Here is an 11,476-nt window from a genome sequence, read left to right as displayed (position 1 = left end):
TCCATGTGTTGTTCTAGTTTTTCTTTTATAACTGATGAAAAGATTCTTGCTATTGAAGGCATTACACTGATCCCTCTGTAGTTATTTGGTGACCTTTTATCACCTTTTTTGAAAATGGAGGACATGTATGATAAATTCCACTCATCGGGAATCTTCTCTCCTGCTTCGATTTTATTGAACAACATTCGTATAAAGGATACTATCCTTGCGCCTCAATATTTCAGCAGTTCCATTTTTATGTTCCCTGGTCCTGGTGCTTTATTGTTTTTGGATTTCTTTAGTGCTTTATTTATATCTTCCTCTGTGATTTCTGCTTCCTCAGTTATTATTGCCACAGGGTCGTATGAGATATACTCCGGCCTATTCTCCTGCAATAATTTTGTGTAATGCTTTGTCCACTCTTTTGATGTAATTATCTGTATGGTATTTTTACTTCGTTTATTTCTTCTGATGTTTTTTATTTTTTTCCATGCTTCCGTTGATCTACGAGTATTATACCCTATCGTGTTGTCTATGTCTCTGCACATTCTCTTTCAGTATTCGTTTTTCTCGAGCTTTATTCTTTGTTTAACTTGTTGTCTGAGGGTAACATATTCGCCCCGTGTTCCTGGGGTTCTGTCGTTTAGCCATTTATGAAATGCACTTTTTTTTCTTTTAATCATCTCTTCTAAGTCGTCGCTGTATTTCTCCAAATATGTATTCTTATGTTGTTCAATACCCAGCACTTCGTTTGCCGCTTTGTTTATTTTTTCCTTTAGGTGTTGATACATTTCTGTTGGGGTCCATTCTTCGTTCATCTGTATCATATTCTGTAGCCTATTCTGATATAGTGTTCGAGTACTAAATTGTTGTAGAAGTTCTACTTCATACCTCGTATTTGCGATTTTTTGCATCTCCTCATCTTTCTGGATATTGTCTTTTTGTCGTCTTCCCATGTATATGAATTTTCCTAGCACTAATAATTACCATATTTAAAATATTAAACTTTAATTTTGGAAATCTCGATGAAATGTTTAACATAAGGTTACTAGTTTACCAACTTAAAAATTAAAATTTTTCTAAAAGATCAAGACAGAACTTTCTACCACATATAGTTTTTGAGAGCTGGAATAATCAACATTGCCTTTGCATCCTCTACAAACGCGTTCAAAAACAGACTTGACCGTTTTATATTATAGGTAAAATATTGTTTTTCTTTTAAACCAAAATTGTAATTTTGTAATTTTTTTGTAATTTTGTAATTTACTTCTTTTTAGAGTGCCGTCTCCCTACGGAGGAGGCAATCATAATGGCTATTTTTATTTTTGAACTTGCTGCTCTAAAAAAATTTACTAGTAGGTTATTAATGAAATTTCTTTTTTTTTTGGGCATAGTAAGAACTTGTCTCTCTGTTCTTGCTTATGTATGATAATAATAGTATCATACTGAATGTTTCGGCTACGATTTTTTGACAATTTTACTGATAAATAATACTTTATCGATAGATAAAATTCTTAATGTCACTTTAACGTCTGTCAATTTGAGAAATAAGCAAGATAGACAAAACTTTGTTAAAACAAACATTCTAAAATACGCGTAAAAAACAAAATGCGTATAATCCGGACTTATAATTATAATTATTAGACATAGTATATATATATATATATATATATATATATATATATATATATATATATATACTATATAGACAATATCTGTTTCATGGTAGTCGTTCGAATGTATATATACCGGCAGTCAACCGTAAGAATTACCTCCGGACGAGGCAACAACGCATCGGAACGGTTTTAGCGGCGAATAGAGGGGGTTACGAAGAGGCCTAAAGCATAAAACTGAAAAAAGAGAAGAAGATAGACGACACACAACGGTTTGACCTAGCAAAGAGATCCCTTAGAGTAGGTCGGAACTGGGGCAGGGAGGCGAGTAGGAACTTTCAGGACTAAAATCACTTCTAGTCTACCTACTTCTTTCTTCTTGCGGTCTCGGTTCAAATTTCAATTGTTTTATACGGGGCTTTTTCTAGAAGTCAATGACTGGGAACGATTTGTGATACAAAGACAAATTGTGGGCAATTATTTTTTAATTGGACAGAAACTAAGCACCGATTATATATAACTTATACGACAATACCACACATCGTTTGATGATATTTTTTAAAGAAGATAATAAAACTATTGTTTGACACAATTTTCTAATACTAAATTATGCAGGAATGTCACAAAAATTGTTTTTTTTTTGTTCTGTTTTTCTTCGTTTCGGGGTTTATATATTTTTTGTTCGTTTTAGCATAAACTTTTCTTTCTTTTAATTGAATCGGTTATTTCGAAAAGGTCACATCTCCATTAATTTCACAAAATGAGTTAACTTCGCCATTTTGTTCAGAATATCCTTTAACACGTTTAGCTCCGTCTCTTTTTTTAAGGGAAAACAGTGGGCCACTGAGATGTATTTGTGTAAACTAATAAATTTTTGAGGTACACTTTAAAAAGTCATTTATAATAAATATGGTTACAAAAAAAATTAATTTGGTCACAAAAAAAAACTCACCGCGTGAGTCGCGTTGGTGGCCACAGGGCAGAAAATGTGTGGGTTGAACTTAAAAAAAAATAATAATCTGATTGAGAAAAGATATAATTATGAACCTAGATAACTAACATAAGTAATTATTAAATGGCAACAACATCAAGAAAACAAATTAATTATCTAATTTTCAATTTCTTCATGAAAACGTCTAAAACAATTTTCTAAGCACAATCCCGGATGTTCAGGGCACTCCACACAATGAAACAATGAGTCCTTTCTTTCTTTTTTAGTTTGCCAGCAATATTTACACCGTCGTCGTTTTGTAATACCATTAGCTGATTTAGGGCAATGGGATGGCAAATGAAACTGGGATGGGTCAAATTTTTCTTGACTTGAGGGATTTTTGGGTTTGGTCCCAAAAGACTATCAATCACCGACAATCGAAAGTCATACAATGACATTTTTGTATTAGAATTATTATAGAAATAGTAAGCGTTGGTTAGCATAATTTGAAGAATATGTATGCCTATTTTTTTGTACCACCTCATAGTTTTGTGTTCGCAACTATAATAATTTAACATCTGGTCGCCTAAGTCAATACCACCTTTATTTTTGTTATATTCAGCGACTAAACGGGGCTTTTCTTAATCAATTCCTTTTCTAGATATTGTTGGAACCATTTCATGACCAAATTCGGAAGAGATCATTAAAATATCTCGCTGATCTTTCCATTTACACACACATATCCCTTAATTATTGTAAGCACTTACCAGTTCATTTTGTTTTAATTTTTGAGAAACAACTTCGTGTGGATTTTCCGCTCTTCCTGTTCTTAATGTTCCTGTAAGATAAGTTTTAACCGAAAGTAGTTTTTTACACAATGGAACACTATTATAAAAATTATCCATATATAAAGAGTGACCAACATTTAGTTTCGAATCCATCAAATTTAGCACTACTTTTTCCGTATGATTACGTCCTCCAACTACAGGGTCACTAGCTCCACTATAAACTAATATGCGTTGAATCATCCCGGTACATTCTGCCAAAGTATACAGTTTGACACCATATTTGTGTCGTTTGCCCTTGAGAAATTGACGAAAACTAAGTCTTTCTCTCCATAAAATCATAGATTCATCCAGGGCTAATTTTCTTGCTGGATAATAAAGATTCTCCATTTTATTAAAAAAATCTAATAATGGAGATACTTGGCAAGTCTGGACTGGTTATTGTCACTATTATTGTTAAAATGTAAGGCACGCAAAATTAACATAAAACGATTTCGGCTCATGTGTTTTCCAAACACTGGAATACTAAATAAATGATTTTTCTTCCAATAATCATTCATACGATTAATTTTTATGGTTCCCATGTGAAACAACAAACCAAGAAAAATTTTAAATTCCTCTACAGTTATATCCTTCCAAGCTGCAATTCTACTTTTCTCAGATTTACTTAGAGAAAGAATATCAACGGCATATAAATTGCTATTTTGAATAATCAGGTCATAGAATAATTCACATGCCAATAAATTAAAGTAATCAATAGGATTGCTGCCACCCACATTAATTTTTAATCCTGGTATTGCTGTAAATGGTAGCACTGTAGGATGTTGAACCTCTGAAGACAATTCAATAATATTTTGAGACTCATCATCACCATCATCATCTTCAGATTCTTCTTGTAAATTAGGATCGTCTGTCCGATCATCTTGATCACAATATAAATCTTCATCACTTGCGTCACTAGTGTCATGTGAATCTTCTAATATGTGTAATGATTCATCATTTGAGATTGGCTGAGAAGTTTCCCACCTACCTCGTTTAGAAGTCGAAGGTTGGCAATATTCATCACTCATTTTAAAAATAACTTTAAAATAACAGTAAAACCAAAAAACATCTAACACCGAAGGCGTAGAAAATATTACTGAATGCATAGCAAAATAAACCGACGGGATTAGATTATGATAATACAACAAATTATTTGCAAATGCAATATAATCTAAATACATCTCGTGATTCTTTCAAAGCTTACCGATGCTTTTAATTTTATTACTTTACAACCTTTTATTACAGCTAATTTTGTCTTTTCGAGCACGTCTAGCTTGAATATTTAAAAAGTATGCTATGAAATTGAGGGTTTCATATTTTATCATCCAATTTATCAATGGGACAGAAGATATTTGTTATAATTTTTGAAAAATCCTCCTAGATAACATTCATACATTGTCATATACTCAGAATAAAGTTTAACATCAGAATTCGAAAACCAAACACAAACTCCAATATATGCCAGTATTTCGAAGCGGCCAGCAGATATTTGTTGTAATTCGTGAAAAATCCGTTGAGATAACTTTCATATATTGTCATATAGTCAAAGACCGCGCGACTCACGTTGGTGGCCTCTGAGGCTATATTCACTGAACGCGACAGTCGCGTTGTCAGACTTGAACGTGTTAAGCTTTATTACACGTGAAAACGCCACATCTCCGCTGTTCGTTACTATTAATCTTGACAGCCGTACTTCTCTGTTTATTTCGAAAAGGCCACTTCTCCGGAGATGTGTTGCGTTTTCGAAATAAACTGCGCGCGCCGAACATGTGATTTAGTGGTTACGGTCGCAGACCTTCCTAGTTTCCTAGACCAGTTGACGATTATCTTAAAAGAAAGGTATTATTAATTGGGCCCTGTATAAAAGTGAAGTTATTAAGAAGGCTAAAGTTAAGGGCCAAGCCCATATTAATCAAGTGGAAAAACAAGTTATGGCTGGAAAAACTGTAAACATTTTTTTGTGAACATTTTTCGGAAATGGACAAAAATGCGTTGTTTACGTCGTAACATGACTTTGATGATAAAAACTCACAAGACTCATACTTACAAAATATGATCGAAGTAACTCCCATTAAGAGAATGAGAAAATCTCAGAATGCCATTAAACGTATTGAGAGACCCAATAATTTTTTGTAAAACGGTAAAACGGTTTAAAAACGGTAAACGGACAATGGGATCACTGACAAGAAGTAAAATGTAGAATAGAGACAGCTAGAAGTGCATTTAACAAGATGGTCAAACTCTTTAAAAGCCACAACCTTAATCTGCGGATAAAAGTAAGGCTCCTACGATGTTATATCTTCTCGATATCATACTACGGAGTTAAATCCTGGACAATCACTGAAGCGCTGGAGAAAAAACTTGATGCCTTTGAGATGTGGCTATACAGAAGAATCCTAAGGATATCATGGACGGACAAGACAATCAACGAGTTGTACTACGAATAATGGGGAAAGAAAGAGAAGTGATATATAGAATTAAAAGGAGAAAGTTAGAAGAAGAAAAATAGACACCAAAAGAAGAAGAAGAAATGCATGTTGGTTGTCACCACCACATATTATTGCACGTGTGGTCTGTAATTATTTGGACCAAGTTTAATATACAAACCATGAACTGACCAGCCTGACTTTCATAGAAATTTTATTTCTATGAAAGGCAGGCTGGTCTGATCAGGAGCCTACAACTCAGTAAAAGTTTGAGATGCAATTGAGCAAGACCAAATACAACGTTTGATTTTAAGTATATCTAATCGTAGTGAAGAAGTAATTAGAAATAGGGGCAGATATACTCATTAATAAATGTTTTTGAGAGAAAGCATTTGTTAAAGTCTATTTAAGTTACGTTTTCTCGGTTTTGGTTATTTTAAACGGCTTTAAAATTTACTTAAACTGTACTTAAAGTTACAGCGGACGCGCAAAATTTGGTAGACGGAGAACCTGGAGAAGATAGGCGCGGGACCGACAAGGTTGGAGGCATAGTTAGGAGAAGGCCAAGGCCCGATTTGGGCTGTAGCGCCATTGGAGAGAGAGAGAGAGTACTTAAAGTTTTCTTTGGTTTAAATGACCATAAAAACTTGTTACATTTAAAGCTTTGTATAATTTGACAACAGAGATAATGAGTTGATTTTTTTACGAATATTTCGTCAACTTAATAAGATGTAGCGTTTGTTTCTCTAAATCCACATGGCGTTGAAAAAGATAATCACTTTTCTTTACTTTTCTTTACAAATAAATCACTTTATTTTTACACCCCATATATATATATATATATATATATATATATATATATATATATATATATATATATATATATATATATATATATATATATATATTGTTGTGATCTGCTTTATGATGTTTTATTATTAATTAACACTAATTTAATTAATCCAATTATTTAATTAATTAATTCACTAATTTATGCAGAGTCATACAAATCAATTACTATTAAAAATTCTCAGGGTGCCTTTTTAATTTTACTTTAATCAGTTTACTTTATATATCTCTTCTAGTGGGTTCAGTATCTCCTAGTTGCTCATAATCGGGATAGAACAGGAAACGGAACTAACATTAAAACAACATAAATATGCACACAAATTATTATTTATTTTCAATAAGCAATACGATGAATATTAATAAATAACTTTTGTGGGCAATTATCTTTCCCAACAAACTCCTATACTCTAAATTTAATTTTAATTACAAACTATCTATTGATCTGTTTTATAATAATATCTACTAAAAAAAATGACCATATAAAAATATAATTTATTCACAAAAAAAATAACTCTTTGAAACTTGGAATCTTAGTTCGTATCCTTATATTTGATTTTATCTTTAGAATATCTTAAAATTTTCATTCATTCAAATTATTTGACTGACCTTTATTTTTTTACACCAATGATGTCTCCTCTCGATCAAACCACAGTTCCTTCCTTGATTGATTATGTCCGGCTACCATCAAATCTTTCCCGTTCTCAGCATCGATCTAAACCGCATACCAGCAAACTACTCCTCCGAAAACACAAGCCCAAGCCTCTTTTGACCGGAACTCTTTATTCACAAATTCTCCTTTCTTTCTCAATTATATCTCGTGGACTATGCAGACTCAAAAGAGGCATTAATCTTCTCGATTTTGATCTGCTCTCAGCTTCCACCTTTTTCACTAACAAACGAAAACACTGGTACTCAGACTGACTACACGAAAACACGTCTTCTCTTCTGGTCTGCCGGTAACATAATAATCCTTTCAATCTCTCCCAGACAACCTTCTCAACTCTCTCATTCCCATCATTCCTTTTTAACCAATCATAAGCATTCATCTTTCCCACTTATTTTCGATTTAGAAAATTTCCAACATGATATTTAAAACAAATAAACTACTTTCACTCAAATTACTTTTCAGAAACCATTAACAATTTTGTCTTTTTCAACAGAAATAAGTTTCCAAATTCTTGTTATCTCATATCTAAATCTAATTCTTATTTACTTTCGAAAAATGCCCACCGCAAAATACAATTACAAGTTTATTCCTAAATCTATAATTATACGGGTTCCATTGCCCTTTCACTATTCACTCAGTCTTTCACGGAAAAACTCGTCAGGATCCCGTCATGGAACAATGTTTTCTTTTATTCTAACTATTACAAATAAGTACAGGATTGTATTTTAACTTATATGCCCGCGGTATATTAAAATAATAAAAAAACTCTTTATTCTATTTCTGATCGATAAACTGATCCATAACAAATCCCCGCCTTGTTTTGAGATACAAATTTTCTTTTTTTAAGTGTAACCAAAAAAAATATTATTTTCTCTCAACACAAAATTTTTCTTTTGTAGTCATTTTATCCTATCCTAAATTTTTATTACTCCATCTTAAAATTTATACTCTTATTTTTATTCATGGTATTTGTACACATCCTGGATATTGTAAACTCCTCGTATCTTTTCTGATTCTACATGTCTAAGAACATAGCTGTTTATTTCATTTTCATTTTGTATGATGTATGGACCCTCGAAAATAGGCATTAGCTTTGCACACACGTCCCCCGTGAGATTTGATACTCGTAACGCCCTTACAAGCACCTTTTCTCCCTTCTGGAAAGTCACTGATCTTCGTTTTCTATTCTGGATTTGCCTTTGGAGATATTTTTCATTACTGCGCTGCAGCCTCCTTCGAACAGTTTCCAATACTATTTGATACTCTCTCTGCTCCGGTTCTTCCCATGGCCGTACTGGCATAATACCCTTCATGACATATTCCGGCGTCTCTTTTGTCACCGTACTTGGAGTGGTGTTCAAGTAGTTTTCGATTTCTGCCACTTTCCTATCCCATCGTCGATGTTGTCCAATGGCAGCAATGCGGAGGAATTTTGTAGTCTCTTGTATAAAACGTTCTGACGGATTACTTTTAGGATGTCGGATACTGACAAAATTTGTCCCTATTCCCCTGTCTTGCAATTGTCTCTTGAATCGGTCACTCCGGAAATACGTAGCATTGTCTAAAAGAATTTTCCTTGGTGTTCCTACGGTGGCTATAAAATTATCTATCTTTCTCATAATTCCTTCCCCCCTTGTCGTACGGCATGTGTATAGCTTTACATATTTCGAAAAAATATCTACCATCACCAAAATATGTTTGTTCCTCTGCGTGGTCATTATCAGATCACTTAACATATCTATTGCTACAATGTCTAATTTTTGGTGGGATACAATATTTTTAGCTACATTTTCATTTCGGAAATTTCTGCTTTTATATTTTTGACATGTTTCACATCTTTGGGTAACTTCTTTTGCAATCCGGTAATCTTTTCGGCATATATAGTTTTCGCGAAAAACCAGCCAAACCTTCCTGCTGCCAATATGTCCATTGTCCTCGTGTAATTTCTGTATGATCCTTTCTGCCAATGTCTGTGTTATCACGTATAGTTCCTTTCCATCAATTCGTTTGAAAAATATACCGTTTTCCCTCTCCGCTCTTCCTTTTTCTCTTTCTTCCAGGTCTTCTTGATTTGTTCTAATTTCGTTTAACGAAAATACACCTTCTTCTTGTATCAAAATGTTCAGTCCTACATGAAAAGCAATTACTTCCTTTTTCCCCGAGTCTTCATCCCTTGTGAGAGCGTCGGCTATAATGTTGTCTTTTCCTTTTATATATTGAAACTCAAAGTCATACTCCTGTAGTAGCAAAATGCCTCTATGTATACGATTGTTAACCAGACGATTTTTCATTATATGTACCAAAGCTGCATGATCAGTTTCGATTGTGAATTTTGCTCCCAACAGATAAAATCTTAAACTTATTTACACAGAAAAGTACGCTAGCAAACTCTAGTTCAGTCACACTGTATTTTCTTTCGTGTGTTTTTGTCACCCGGGAAACAAAACAAATCGGCACTTCTTGATTGTTTTGTATTTGCGACAAAACTCCCGCAAATTTTTGTATGGATGCATCAGTTCGTAGTATGAAAGGCAAATTGTACATGGGATGATATATTTTCGTTCCTTTCGAGAATTCCTCTTTTAAAATTTGAAAAGCTTTCTCTTGTTCTTCTTTTCAATTTCATTTAACACCCTTCTTCAATAATTTGATCAGAGGAATTTCCTTCTGGCTTAAATCAGGAATTAGTTTTTTAAAATAGTTGATCGTCCCGAGAAAACCTCTCAATGTTTTTAAATTCGTTGGTCTTGGGTATTCATCTATGAGTTTTACCCGGTCCTCGGCTAAACTAACTGTTTGTGTGTCCAATTTAAATCCCAAATATATCACTTCTTTTTGAAAAAATTGACATTTTTCAATATTCAGTTTTAATCCGGCCTTGTCCAATTCTCCCAAAATAATCTTTATGTGTTAATAAACTGATCCATATATATAAAACGTTTTATATATATATATATATATATATATATATATATATATATATATATATATATATATATATATATATATATATATATATATATATATTTATATATATATATATATATATATATATATATATATATATATATGTATATATATATATATATATATATGTATATATATATATATATATATATATATATATATATATATATATAAAACGTTGACATTTCATTTCCTAGAAAATATTAGTGAGTAATTCTGTAGAAATCGACTTATACCGTAAAAAAAACTCATCAAAATCCAATCAACGGTTCCGAAGAAAATTGCATGTGGTACATTTAAGTCGTGCGTTATACAGTTTTTCCTTTTTATTGATTATTTTTCCATTTTTAAAAAATATTTGTTGTACTTCACTGAATGGATATTCTGGAAAACACGATTAACTTTTTTTTTCGCATATATATCAGTTGAATTTGCTCTTTTATATTTTTTATTTTTCGCAAACAGACACGTTTTGAACGATTCAAGCGCTAAAATGGTTATTTTGAGGTTTTAAACAGCAAATCCTATTACACCGCAACGTAAAATATAATTCAGTTCCTAGTTTCAAAAGCAATCAATTCCGTTTTGTTGTTGTGTTATATATTTGGTATAATTATTCGAGTAGATTAAGGTATTCGATTTAGTTTCCTTTATTCCGTCTCATAATGCAGAAAATACACTGCTGGAAACAAAATTTGAAGACTTATGTAAGATATTTTAATATTTTTTAGTACCTATATACTAGGGATGGGAAAAACCTACCGGTTTGAACCGAAAACCGGTTTTTTTACTTCGCAATAACCGGTTTTAGGGGAGGATGGGGCATTGTGAACCATCTAAGGAAGATATGCACATACTGTTAAACCAGAAATGATTTTGTTTTGTTTAATTAATTAGGGACGTTCATTAAACATTTAACTGTCATTTAGTTGCAATTGAAACATAATTTATTTAACGTATTTTCAACAAAAAAATGACAACTGACTATATGTCAAAAGTTCACATTGCCCCATAGGGTGCACACTGAAATTCTTCATCATCTTCTGGATCTATTCCCGCACATGCTTCATGAGCCCATTTCAGATAGGCCGAGCAACGTACCCATCCTTCTTCATTGGCTGATGAGGAGAACCACTCGTTACAGTAAAAACATTCAGCATCTTCACCATTGCCATCATCTTGTACTTGATGGTTACATTTATTTTTTTTCTTTCCCT

This window comes from Diabrotica undecimpunctata, chromosome 6, assembly GCF_040954645.1.
Source record: "Diabrotica undecimpunctata isolate CICGRU chromosome 6, icDiaUnde3, whole genome shotgun sequence".
NCBI lineage: Eukaryota > Metazoa > Arthropoda > Insecta > Coleoptera > Chrysomelidae > Diabrotica > Diabrotica undecimpunctata.
Note: the sequence above shows the minus strand (reverse complement) of the source record.